This window comes from Bombina bombina, unplaced genomic scaffold, assembly GCF_027579735.1.
Source record: "Bombina bombina isolate aBomBom1 unplaced genomic scaffold, aBomBom1.pri scaffold_1600, whole genome shotgun sequence".
Taxonomy (NCBI): Eukaryota; Metazoa; Chordata; class Amphibia; order Anura; family Bombinatoridae; genus Bombina; species Bombina bombina.
The window spans coordinates 7,632-22,197 of NW_026512092.1; the positions used below are offsets into that span (position 1 = coordinate 7,632).

Below are 14,566 nucleotides of genomic sequence, written 5' to 3' on the forward strand. Positions count from 1 at the left end.
TACCAAAAAGTTCTTTGATTCCTCAGACAAGGGTAACCTTTCTGGGTTTCCAGATGGATTCAGTGTCCATGACTCTGTCTTTAACAGACAAGAGACGTCTAAAATTGATTGCAGCTTGCCGAAACCTTCAGTCACAATCATTCCCTTCGGTAGCCTTATGCATGGAAATTCTAGGTCTTATGACTGCTGCATCGGACGCGATCCCCTTTGCTCGTTTTCACATGCGACCTCTTCAGCTCTGTATGCTGAAGCAATGGTGCAAGGATTACACGAAGATATCTCAATTAATATCTTTAAAACCGATTGTTCGACACTCTCTAACATGGTGGACAGATCACCATCGTTTAATTCAGGGGGCTTCTTTTGTGCTTCCGACCTGGACTGTAATTTCAACAGATGCAAGTCTCACAGGTTGGGGAGCTGTGTGGGGATCTCTGACGGCACAAGGAGTTTGGGAATCTCAGGAGGTGAGATTACCGATCAATATTTTGGAACTCCGTGCAATTTTCAGAGCTCTTCAGTTTTGGCTTCTTCTGAAGAGAGAATCGTTCATTTGTTTTCAGACAGACAATGTCACAACTGTGGCATACATCAATCATCAAGGAGGGACTCACAGTCCTCTGGCTATGAAAGAAGTATCTCGAATTTTGGTTTGGGCGGAATCCAGCTCCTGTCTAATCTCTGCGGTTCATATCCCAGGTATAGACAATTGGGAAGCGGATTATCTCAGTCGCTAAACGTTGCATCCGGGCAAATGGTCTCTTCACCCAGAGGTATTTCTTCAGATTGTTCAAATGTGGGAACTTCCAGAAATAGATCTGATGGCGTCCCATCTAAACAAGAAACTTCCCAGGTATCTGTCCAGATCCCGGGATCCTCAGGCGGAGGCAGTGGATGCATTATCACTTCCTTGGAAGTATCATCCTGCCTATATCTTTCCGCCTCTAGTTCTTCTTCCAAGAGTAATCTCCAAGATTCTGAAGGAATGCTCGTTTGTTCTGCTGGTAGCTCCGGCATGGCCTCACAGGTTTTGGTATGCGGATCTTGTCCGGATGGCCTCTTGCCAACCGTGGACTCTTCCGTTAAGACCAGACCTTCTGTCACAAGGTCCTTTTTTCCATCAGGATCTGAAATCCTTAAATTTAAAGGTATGGAGATTGAACGCTTGATTCTTGGTCAAAGAGGTTTCTCTGACTCTGTGATTAATACTATGTTACAGGCTCGTAAATCTGTATCTCGAGAGATATATTATAGAGTCTGGAAGACTTATATTTCTTGGTGTCTTTCTCATCATTTTTCTTGGCATTCTTTTAGAATACCGAGAATTTTACAGTTTCTTCAGGATGGTTTAGATAAGGGTTTGTCCGCAAGTTCTTTGAAAGGACAAATCTCTGCTCTTTCTGTTCTTTTTCACAGAAAGATTGCTATTCTTCCTGATATTCATTGTTTTGTACAAGCTTTGGTTCGTATAAAACCTGTTATTAAGTCAATTTCTCCTCCTTGGAGTTTGAATTTGGTTCTGGGAGCTCTTCAAGCTCCTCCGTTTGAACCTATGCATTCATTGGACATTAAATTACTTTCTTGGAAAGTTTTGTTCCTTTTGGCCATCTCTTCTGCCAGAAGAGTTTCTGAATTATCTGCTCTTTCTTGTGAGTCTCCTTTTCTGATTTTTCATCAGGATAAGGCGGTGTTGCGAACTTCTTTTGAATTTTTACCTAAAGTTGTGAATTCCAACAACATTAGTAGAGAAATTGTGGTTCCTTCATTATGTCCTAATCCTAAGAATTCTAAGGAGAAATCGTTGCATTCTTTGGATGTTGTTAGAGCTTTGAAATATTATGTTGAAGCTACGAAATCTTTCCGTAAGACTTCTAGTTTATTTGTTATCTTTTCCGGTTCTAGAAAAGGCCAGAAAGCTTCTGCCATTTCTTTGGCATCTTGGTTGAAATCTTTAATTCATCTTGCCTATGTTGAGTCGGGTAAAACTCAGCCTCAAAGAATTACAGCTCATTCTACTAGGTCAGTTTCTACTTCCTGGGCGTTTAGGAATGAAGCTTCGGTTGACCAGATTTGCAAAGCAGCAACTTGGTCCTCTTTGCATACTTTTACTAAATTCTACCATTTTGATGTATTTTCTTCTTCTGAAGCAGTTTTTGGTAGAAAAGTACTTCAGGCAGCGGTTTCAGTTTGAATCTTCTGCTTATGTTTTTCGTTAAACTTTATTTTTGGGTGTGGATTATTTTCAGCAGGAATTGGCTGTCTTTATTTTATCCCTCCCTCTCTAGTGACTCTTGTGTGGAAAGATCCACATCTTGAGTAGTCATTATCCCATACGTCACTAGCTCATGGACTCTTGCTAATTACATGAAAGAAAACATAATTTATGTAAGAACTTACCTGATAAATTCATTTCTTTCATATTAGCAAGAGTCCATGAGGCCCGCCCTTTTTTGTGGTGGTTATGATTTTTGTATAAAGCACAATTATTCCAATTCCTTATTTTATATGCTTTCGCACTTTTTTTTATCACCCCACTTCTTGGCTATTCGTTAAACTGAATTGTGGGTGTGGTGAGGGGTGTATTTATAGGCATTTTGAGGTTTGGGAAACTTTGCCCCTCCTGGTAGGAATGTATATCCCATACGTCACTAGCTCATGGACTCTTGCTCATATGAAAGAAATGAATTTATCAGGTAAGTTCTTACATAAATTATGTTTTTCGTTCCTTTCGGAACTTCAAGGGTGGTCCCACTTCGGCTTCCCCTGCTGCAAAGCAAGAGGGGAATTTTGCCCAATCCAAGTCAGTCTGGAGACCTAACCAGGCTTGGAGCAAGGGTAAACAGACCAAGAAGCCTGCTGCTGCCTCTAAGACAGCATGAAGGGGTAGCCCCTGATCCGGGACCGGATGTAGTAGGGGGCAGACTCTCTCTCTTCGCTCAGGCTTGGGCAAGAGATGTTCACGATTCCTGGGCCTTAGAAATTGTGTCCCAGGGATATCTTCTGGACTTCAAAGACTCTCCCCCAAGGGGGAGATTTCACATTACTCAATTGTCTGCAAACCAGACAAAGAGAGAGGCGTTCTTACACTGTGTAGAAGACCTACATACCAGGGGGAGTAATCCACCCAGTTCCAAAAGCGGAACAAGGGCTAGGGTTTTACTCAAACCTGTTTGTGGTTCCCAAAAAAAGAGGGAACTTCAGACCAATCTTGGATCTCAAAATTCTAAACAAATTCTTCAGAGTACCATCATTTAAGATGGAGACTATTCGGACTATTCTACCGTTGATCCAGGAGGGTCAATATATGACTACCGTGGACTTAAATGATGCGTATCTACACATCCCTTTTCACAGAGATCATCATCAATTCCTCAGATTTGCCTTTCTGGACAGGCATTACCAGTTTGTGGCCCTTCCCTTCGGGTTGGCCACGGCTCCCAGAATTTTTACAAAAGTGCTAGGGTCCCTTTGGTGCTGCTAAGGCCGCGGGGCATAGCAGTGGCGCCTTATCTAGACGACATCTTAATTCAGGCGTCAACTTTCCAACTAGCCAAGTCTCACACGGACATCGTGTTGGCTTTTCTGAGATCTCACGGGTGGAAGGTGAACATAAAAAAGAGTTCCGTCTTCCCTCTCACAAGAGTTTCCTTTCTAGGGACTCTCATAGACTCGGTAGAAATGAAAATATTTCTGACGGAGGTCAGAAAATCAAAACTCTTAACCACTTGCTGAGCTCTTCATTCCATTCCTCGGCCATCAGTGGCTCAGTGCATGGAGGTAATGGGACTCATGGTAGCGGCAATGGACATAGTCCCTTTTGCCCGCCTACACCTCAGACCACTGCAACTATGCATGCTCAAACAGTGGAATGGGGATTATGCAGATTTATCTCAACTGCATCTGGACCAGGAGACCAGAGATTCTCTTCTCTGGTGGTTGTCTCAGGACCACCTGTCTCAGGGAATGTGTTTCCGCAGGCCAGAGTGGCTCATAGTAACGACAGATGCCAGCCTGTTAGGCTGGGGTGCAGTCTGGAACTCCCTGAAAGCACAGGGCTTACGGTCTCAGGAGGAAACTCTCCTCCCGATAAACATTCTAGAACTGAGAGCGATATTCAATGCGCTTCAGGCGTGGCCCCAGCTTGCTGCGGCCATATTCATCAGATTTCAGTCGGACAACATCACGACTGTAGCTTATATCAATCATCAAGGAGGAACACGGAGTTCTCTAGCGATGATGGAGGTAACCAAAATAATCCGATGGGCGGAGGATCACTCTTGCCATCTCTCAGCAATCCATATCCCAGGAGTAGAGAACTGGGAGGCGGATTTCCTAAGTCGTCAGACTTTTCATCCGGGGGAGTGGGAGCCCCATCCGGAGGTATTTGCCCAGCTGACTCAGCTATGGGGCACACCAGAATTGGATCTGATGGCGTCCCGTCACAATGCCAAACTTCCTTGTTACGGGTCCAGGTCCCGGGATCCCCAGGCGGTACTGATAGATGCTCTAGCGGTGCCCTGGTCCTTCAATCTGGCCTATGTATTTCCACCGTTTCCTCTCCTCCCACGTCTGGTTGCCAGAATCAAGCAGGAGAGCGCTTTGGTGATTCTGATAGCACCTGCGTGGCCATGCAGAACTTGGTATGCAGACCTAGTGGACATGTCATCGGTTCCACCGTGGACTCTGCCAATGAGGCAGGACCTTCTAATCCAAGGTCCATTCACGCATCCAAATCTAATTTCTCTGCGTCTGACTGCTTGGAGATTGAACGCCTGATTCTTCAAAGCGTGGTTTCTCTGAGTCGAAGAAAGCCTGTCACCAGGAAGATCTATCATAAGATTTGGCGCAAATATTTTTATTGGTGTGAATCCAAGGGTTACTCATGGAGTAAGATTAGGATTCCTAGAATATTGTCCTTTCTCCAAGAAGGAATGGAGAAGGGATTATCCGCTAGTTCCTTAAAAGGACAAATATCGGCTTTGTCTATTCTTTTACACAAACGTCTGGCAGATGTCCCAGACGTTCAAGCGTTTAGTCAGGCCTTGGTTAGGATCAAGCCTGTATTTAAACCTGTTGCTCCTCCATGGAGCCTAAACTTAGTTCTTTAAGTTCTTCAAGGGGTTCCGTTTGAACCTATGCATTCCATAGATATTAAGCTTCTATCTTGGAAAGTTTTGTTTTTAGTAGCTATCTCTTCGGCTCGAAGAGTTTCTGAGTTATCTGCTTTACAGTGTGATTCACTTTACCTGGTTTTCCATGCAGATAAGGTGGTTTTGCGTACCAAACCTGGGTTTCTTCCTAAGGTTGTTTCTAATAGGAATATCAATCAGGATATTGTTGTTCCTTCACTGTGTCCTAATCCTTCATCAAAGAAGGAACGTCTGTTGCACAATCTTGATGTGGTTCGTGCTTTAAAGTTCTACTTACAAGCAACTAAAGATTTCCGTCAAACATCTTCATTGTTTGTTGTTTATTCTGGTAAACGGAAAGGTCGAAAGGCTACGGCTACCTCTCTTTCCTTTTGGCTGAAAAGCATCATCCGTTTGGCTTAGTGTGCGCTTTTATCTTCGAAGAGACAGCGTTTCAGGTCTGACAGCAGAATATGGATTACCCCATTTTTGCGGCGATCACATTGCGCGCCCTTAATTTTAATCTATGTCCTGCTCTCTACCGTCTTTAATTTTTTTATGCGCTGGTGAGGGCTAGAGGTAAGGGTTTTTCCTGGTGTTTGTATGAACACAACAGGGGCTGCAGTGTAAGGTCCGGTGTCTCTTTTTTCAATATGAAGGGCAGCGATTAATTGTGTGTTTCTTGACTATTATCTTTCATAGTTGGCGTCAGTCCCTATGTCTGACTGATATGAAGGGCAGCGGTATAACCCTCTTGATGAAAAGGCTGGTAATTGGTTACTGAGGTGCCTTTTTACTATGACCAATTTCTCTGTATTTTCAGGAAAACTGATTTTGCAATATAATTTTGTAATATATTTTCCAATCATTTTTGGTGTTATAATGCCATCTTGTGATGATTTGATGTTACTACATCTAATTTATTATACCTAAAATGCCATATTCTGGTTTATGCTTTCTTTTCTTTTACATTGTCTGGGTGCTTTATATATTATATTAAATATATATTTGACTGGGATCTAATTTACATGCTTTAACTTTGAGATATGTAGAAGAAATATTTTGGGTGATTCCTTGTCTATATGATTCTTAGTCGTTTCTAAGGAATGAGCTTCTCTTTTTGGTTGCAGCAGATTTTTTATGTACATCATAGGTTTGTGATTTGTTCTGTTCAGCATGTAATGTCCTAGGTAACAGATTTTCAATCTCTCTCTTTTGGAGGTGATTTTTGCTATATCTGTGTTAAATGTATGTAAAATACATGGGACAACACATATTTCTTAGGGCTCTAATGCATACTAATTTATGTATTAGCGGCTCAATATTGATTTCTCTCATTTTGATCTAAAGACCTCCAGTAGTTCAATGCAGAAGTCTTTAATCTGTGAGCCAAGAGACACTGGTTCAATTCTAGGCACAGCCTTGATATGGTGTGCTATTATAAAATTATATATTTTATGTATATGGTCAAAATGTTATAATCTCTCTCATATTGAAGAGATTTTCTTCTTATGTCTGTGGCATCTTGTGTGGTCTTGGGTCTTATGCTTACCTTTCTTATGGATCTCAGAACACTAATATGTTATTTTCTTCTTGCCTGTTCTAGGTAGGATCAATGATATCTTCTCGTGAGAGAATGTATTATGCCTAGGTCTGTTGTATTTAAAAATAATAAATATATATATATATATATATATATATTTATATACGCACATCTCCTCTAATGGGTAGTTTCCCTGCATGAGGATAGGAGTAATGCTGTGTCCACATAATCCTCTTAAAGTGAATGTAAATTTTGATGCTAAAGTGTCCGGTTTTTAAAAATTTGATGGAAAAAAAAATTCATCAAAATTACCATTTCACTCGTGTTGTGAAAAAATAAATTTTCTTCTGTTATGTGTGATCAGTCCACGGGTCATCATTACTTCTGGGATATAACTCCTCCCCAACAGGAAATGCAAGAGGATTCACCCAGCAGAGCTGCATATAGCTCCTCCCCTCTACGTCAGTCCCAGTCATTCTCTTGCACCCAACGACTAGATAGGATGTGTGAGAGGACTATGGTGATTATACTTAGTTTTTATGACTTCAATCAAAAGTTTGTTATTTTAAAATAGCACCGGAGCGTGTTATTACTTCTCTGGCAGAGTTTGAGGAAGAATCTGTCAGAGTTTTTTACTATGATTTTAACCGGAGTAGTTAAGATCATATTGCTGTTCTCGGCCATCTGAGGGAGGTAAAGGCTTCAGATCAGGGGACAGCGGGCAGATGAATCTGCATTGAGGTATTTAGCAGTTTTTATTTTCTGAATGGAATTGATGAGAAAATCCTGCCATACCGTTAAAATGACATGTATGTATGCATGATCCGGTTCATCTCTGATAGATCTCAGGGGTCTTCAAACTTCTTTGAAGGGAGGTAAATTCTCTCAGCAGAGCTGTGAGAATTCTTATAGTGACTGTGAATAAAAACGTTGCTTTGTATTTTTTATGTCAAATTTAATTATTGTTATTTTACTAATGGGAACAAACCTTTGCTAAAAGTTTTGTTGTTTTAAAGTTTGATGCTATAACTGTTTTTCAGTTCATTATTTCAACTGTCATTTAATCGTTAGTACCTCTTTGAGGCACAGTACGTTTTTTGCTAAAAAAGATTATAACCAAGTTGTAAGTTTTTTGCCAGTGTGTTAAACATGTCTGACTCAGAGGAAGATATCTGTGTCATTTGTTCCAATGCCAAGGTGGAGCCCAATAGAAATTTATGTACTAACTGTATTGATGCTACTTTAAATAAAAGTCAATCTGTACAATGTGAACAAATTTCACCAAACAGCGAGGGGAGAGTTATGCCGTCTAACTCGCCTCACGCGGCAGTACCTGCATCTCCCGCCCGGGAGGTGCGTGATATTTTGGCGCCTAGTACATCTGGGCGGCCATTACAGATAACATTACAAGATATGGCTACTGTTATGACTGAAGTTTTGTCTAAATTACCAGAACTAAGAGGCAAGCGTGATCACTCTGGGGTGAGAACAGAGTGCGCTGACAATGCTAGGGCCATGTCTGATACTGCGTCACAGCTCGCAGAGCATGAGGACGGAGAGCTTCATTCTGTGGGTGACGGTTCTGATCCAAACAGATTGGACTCAGATATTTCAAATTTTAAATTTAAATTGGAGAACCTCCGTGTATTACTAGGGGAGGTCTTAGCAGCTCTCAACGATTGTAACACCGTTGCAATACCAGAGAAACTGTGTAGGTTGGATAAATACTTTGCGGTACCGGCGAGTACTGACGTTTTTCCTATACCTAAGAGACTAACTGAAATTGTTACTAAGGAGTGGGATAGACCCGGTGTGCCGTTCTCACCCCCTCCAATATTTAGAAAGATGTTTCCAATAGACGCCACCACTCGGGACTTATGGCAAACGGTCCCCAAGGTGGAGGGAGCAGTTTCTACTTTAGCTAAGCGTACCACTATCCCGGTGGAGGATAGCTGTGCTTTCTCAGATCCAATGGATAAAAAATTAGAGGGTTACCTTAAGAAAATGTTTGTTCAACAAGGTTTTATATTACAACCCCTTGCATGTATCGCGCCGATTACGGCTGCGGCAGCATTTTGGATTGAGTCGCTTGAAGAGAACCTTAGTTCATCTACGCTAGAAGACATTACGGACAGGCTTAGAGTCCTTAAACTAGCTAATTCCTTCATTTCGGAGGCCGTAGTACATTTAACCAAACTTACGGCTAAGAACTCAGGATTCGCCATACAGGCACGTAGGGCGCTGTGGCTAAAATCCTGGTCAGCTGATGTTACTTCTAAGTCCAAATTACTTAATATACCTTTCAAGGGGCAGTCTTTATTTGGGCCCGGTTTGAAAGAGATTATCGCTGACATTACGGGAGGTAAGGGCCACGCCCTACCTCAAGACAAAGCCAAAGCTAAGGCTAGACAGTCTAATTTTCGTCCCTTTCGGAACTTCAAAACAGGAGCAGCATCAACCTCCACTGCACCAAAACAGGAAGGAGCTGTTGCTCGTTACAGGCAAGGCTGGAAGCCTAACCAGTCCTGGAACAAGAGCAAGCAGGCCAGGAAACCTGCTGCTGCCCCAAAGACAGCATGAACCGAGAGCCCCCGATCCGGGACCGGATCTAGTGGGGGGCAGACTCTCTCTCTTCGCCCAGGCCTGGGCAAGAGATGTTCAGGATCCCTGGGCACTAGAGATCATATCTCAGGGATACCTTCTAGACTTCAAATTATCTCCCCCAAGAGGGAGATTTCATCTGTCAAGGTTGTCAACAAACCAGATAAAGAAAGAAGCGTTTCTACGCTGCGTACAAGATCTGTTAATAATGGGAGTGATCCATCCGGTTCCGCGGTCGGAACAAGGACAAGGGTTCTACTCAAACCTGTTTGTGGTTCCCAAAAAAGAGGGAACTTTCAGGCCAATCTTAGATTTAAAGATTCTAAACAAATTCCTAAGAGTTCCATCGTTCAAAATGGAAACTATTCGGACAATCTTACCCATGATCCAAGAGGGTCAGTACATGACCACAGTGGATTTAAAGGATGCTTACCTTCACATACCGATCCACAAAGATCATCACCGGTATCTAAGGTTTGCCTTCTTAGACAGGCACTACCAGTTTGTAGCTCTTCCATTCGGATTGGCTACGGCTCCAAGAATCTTCACAAAGGTTCTGGGTGCCCTTCTGGCGGTACTAAGACCGCGAGGGATTTCGGTAGCTCCATACCTAGACGACATTCTAATACAAGCTTCAAGCTTTCAAACTGCCAAGTCTCATACAGAGTTAGTTCTGGCATTTCTAAGGTCGCATGGATGGAAAGTGAACGAAAAGAAGAGTTCTCTTTTTCCTCTCACAAGAGTTCCATTCTTGGGGACTCTTATAGATTCTGTAGAAATGAAGATTTACCTGACAGAGGACAGGTTAACAAAGCTTCAAAATGCATGCCGTGTCCTTCATTCCATTCAACACCCGTCAGTAGCTCAATGCATGGAGGTGATCGGCTTAATGGTAGCGGCAATGGACATAGTACCTTTTGCACGCCTACACCTCAGACCTCTGCAATTATGCATGCTAAGTCAGTGGAATGGGGATTACTCAGATTTGTCCCCTACTCTGAATCTGAATCAAGAGACCAGAAATTCTCTTCTATGGTGGCTTCATCGGCCACACCTGTCCAGGGGGATGCCATTCAGCAGGCCAGACTGGACAATTGTAACAACAGACGCCAGCCTACTAGGTTGGGGCGCTGTCTGGAATTCTCTGAAGGCTCAGGGACTATGGAATCAGGAGGAGAGTCTCCTTCCAATAAACATTCTGGAATTGAGGGCAGTTCTCAACGCCCTTCTAGCTTGGCCCCAATTAACAACTCGGGGGTTCATCAGGTTTCAGTCGGACAACATCACGACTGTAGCTTACATCAACCATCAGGGAGGGACAAGAAGCTCCCTAGCAATGGTGGAAGTATCAAAGATAATTCGCTGAGCAGAGTCTCACTCTTGCCACCTGTCAGCAATCCACATCCCGGGAGTGGAGAACTGGGAGGCGGATTTCTTGAGTCGTCAGACTTTTCATCCGGGGGAGTGGGAACTTCATCCGGAGGTCTTTGCCCAAATACTTCAACGTTGGGGCAAACCAGAGATAGATCTCATGGCGTCTCGCCAGAACGCCAAACTTCCTCGCTACGGGTCCAGATCCAGGGATCCGGGAGCGGTTCTGATAGATGCTTTGACAGCACCTTGGAACTTCGGGATGGCTTATGTGTTTCCACCCTTTCCGCTGCTTCCTCGATTGATTGCCAAAATCAAGCAGGAGAGAGCATCAGTGATTCTAATAGCGCCTGCATGGCCACGCAGGACTTGGTATGCAGATCTAGTGGACATGTCATCCTGTCCGCCTTGGTCTCTACCTCTAAGACAGGACCTTCTGATACAGGGTCCATTCAAACATCAAAATCTAACTTCTCTGAAGCTGACTGCTTGGAAATTGAACGTTTGATTTTATCAAAACGTGGTTTTTCTGAGTCGGTTATTGATACCCTGATACAGGCTAGGAAGCCTGTTACCAGAAAGATTTACCATAAAATATGGCGTAAATACCTATACTGGTGCGAATCCAAACATTACTCCTGGAGTAAGGTTAGGATCTCTAGGATATTGTCTTTTCTACAAGAAGGGTTAGAAAAGGGTTTATCAGCTAGTTCATTAAAGGGACAGATTTCAGCTCTGTCCATCTTGTTACACAGGCGTCTGTCAGAAAATCCAGACGTCCAGGCTTTTTGTCAGGCTTTAGCTAGGATCAAGCCTGTGTTTAAAGCTGTTGCTCCGCCATGGAGTTTAAACTTAGTTCTTAACGTTTTACAGGGTGTTCCATTTGAACCCCTTCTTCCATTGATATAAAATTGTTATCTTGGAAAGTTCTGTTTTTAATGGCTATTTCCTCGGCTCGAAGAGTCTCTGAGTTATCAGCCTTACATTGTGATTCTCCTTATCTGATTTTTCACTCAGACAAGGTAGTTCTGCGTACTAAACCTGGGTTCTTACCTAAGGTGGTCACTAACAGGAATATCAATCAAGAGATTGTTGTTCCATCCTTGTGTCCAAATCCTTCTTCAAAGAAGGAACGTCTTCTACACAATCTGGATGTAGTTCGTGCCCTCAAGTTCTACTTGCAGGCAACTAAAGATTTTCGCCAAACTTCTTCCCTGTTTGTCGTTTATTCTGGACAGAGGAGAGGTCAAAAAGCTTCTGCTACCTCTCTCTCTTTTTGGCTTCGTAGCATAATACGTTTAGCCTATGAGACTGCTGGTCAGCAGCCTCCTGAAAGAATTACAGCTCACTCCACTAGAGCTGTGGCTTCCACTTGGGCCTTTAAGAATGAGGCCTCTGTTGAACAGATTTGCAAGGCTGCAACTTGGTCTTCGCTTCATACTTTTTCCAAATTTTACAAATTTGACACTTTTGCTTCTTCGGAGGCTATTTTTGGGAGAAAGGTTCTTCAGGCAGTGGTTCCTTCTATATAATGAGCCTGCCTATCCCTCCCGTCATCCGTGTACTTTTGCTTTGGTATTGGTATCCCAGAAGTAATGATGACCCGTGGACTGATCACACATAACAGAAGAAAACATAATTTATGCTTACCTGATAAATTCCTTTCTTCTGTTGTGTGATCAGTCCACGGCCCGCCCTGTTTTAAGGCAGGTAAATATCTTTTAAATTATACTCCAGTCACCACTTCACCCTTGGTTACTCCTTTCTCGTTGATTCTTGGTCGAATGACTGGGACTGACGTAGAGGGGAGGAGCTATATGCAGCTCTGCTGGGTGAATCCTCTTGCATTTCCTGTTGGGGAGGAGTTATATCCCAGAAGTAATGATGACCCGTGGACTGATCACACAACAGAAGAAAGGAATTTATCAGGTAAGCATAAATTATGTTTTTTAATCTTGACAGCCGCTCCAGCTTCCTCCGCCCGTCGCAAAGCCTCTTCCTTGGTCTAAAATGAGGAATCCGGCTTCCTCCAATCACGGTGTTGAATCAGACACTGATTCCCCTGGGGGGAAGCCGTGATTAGAGGATGACCGATTCATCATTTCTGACGTCAGAAATGGCTTGCAATGACCGGGGAAAGCTGGAGCGGCTGTCAATTTTAAAAGGTAAGTATTTTTTCACAACATGAGTGAAATGTAAATTTTGATGAATTAAGGTGCCCCTGTTTAATCAAATTTTTAAAAACTGGGCACTTTGTCATCAAAATTTACATTCACTTTAAAGGGACAGTCTAGTCCAAAATGAGCTTTCATAATTCAGATAGAAAATGTAATTTTAAATAATTTTCCAATTTACTTTTATCACCAATTTTGCTTTGTTCTCTTGGTATTCTTAGTTGAAAGCTAAACCTAGGAGGTTATTTCTAAGCCCTTGAAGGCCGCCTCTTCTCTCAGGGCATTTTGACAGTTTTTCACCACTAGAGGGTGTTAGTTCATGTGTGTCATATAGATAACACTGTGCTCACGCATGTGGAGTTCAGGTGAGCCAGCTCTGATTGGTTAAAATGGATGTCTGTCAAAAGAACTGAAATAAGGGGGCAGTTTACAGAGGCTTAGATACAAGGTAATCACAGAGGTAAAAAGTGTATTTATATAACTGTGTTGGTTGTGCAAAACTAGGGAATGGGTAATTTATTGATTATCTATCTTTTTAAACAATTAAAATTCTGGTATAGACTGTCCCTTTAAGTAAGAGTTGTGGTGTCTGTTAGCTGTTGGAGGTCAGCAGGGTAGTCTTTGTTTCTCCTCCAACATTTATGCTATCCCCCATATAGAAAACCAGGGTTGGTTACTCTGCTTTTAATTTTTCTCCAGTTTCATTGTCAGAATTCGTTTGGATCTGTCGGACCTAGGATGCAGTGCCTACTCGAACAGCTAAGGCTCCAAAGATAAATGTTTATTTACTTCTTGGTAGAGGGCTCAAGCACATCAGGGGTTACCCCCCCCCTTTTTTTTCCCGGATAATGGAGCCTGGGGACCACCTTAAACTGAATCTCTTAAATTTTGGAATTTCTTTGAGCATTGAGGGCTCTGATGTGTAATAATAAAAGGTTTATTTACCTTTTGATTTGTTGCCCTGCTTTTTCAGCTTATCCTCAGCCCCACAAATCTTTACATAGGTTCTAGGGGCTCTTTTGGAAGTAGCCAAGTTTCAAGGTATTGTGACACCTTACCTGGACGCCAAGTAATTGGTCTTATGGTGGCTTCTGTGGACATTATACTTTTACTCAGTTGCATCTGAGTTCTCTTCAGTTATTAATGCTCAGATAAGGGAACAGAGTCCACTCTGACTTTTCTCAGAGGATAGTCCTAGACAACCTTACGAGAGACTCTCTGTACTAGTGACTCTCTCAGGGCCTTTCTAGACTACTGCAACTCTGCCCTGAAAGCACCTGATCCCGTCTGATCTTGATAGTTAAGCAGGGCCAGGCCGGTCAGTACCTGGATGGTAAACTGCCTGGGAACACCAGGTGCGGTAGACCTCAATTCAGGGCACATGTTTCTTGAGACTTTCCTTGGAGATTGTAACTTCATGTGCCAGCCTTTATGTCTTTGGAGCAGTTTGGGGTTCCTTGAGAGCTCAGGGAAGCTGGACTCAGATGGAGTCTGTCCTTCCTATATATAATCTTTTCTATATATATCTTAGAGTTTAAAGCAATCTTGCTATGCACTGATAGTTTGGCCTCAACTGAGTTTGGTCCAGTTTATCAGGTGTTTAATCAGATCCTTTGGTAGGCAGAGTCTCACATCTGTCAGATTTCTGTCTTTCTGTGCATGCTGGCATGGTCTAGTGGTTAGCTACGTTGCTACTGAAATCTAAGGTTGTGAGTTAGAATCCAACTCAGCTGTTTGCTTTGTGCATG

General features: G+C 42.8%; 1 pseudogene; it reads left to right on the forward strand.

Moving 5' to 3' along the window:
* Positions 1-14,067: 14,067 nt before the first annotated feature.
* Positions 14,068-14,185, forward strand: LOC128644121 (uncharacterized; annotated as a pseudogene).
* Positions 14,186-14,566: the final 381 nt, after the last annotated feature.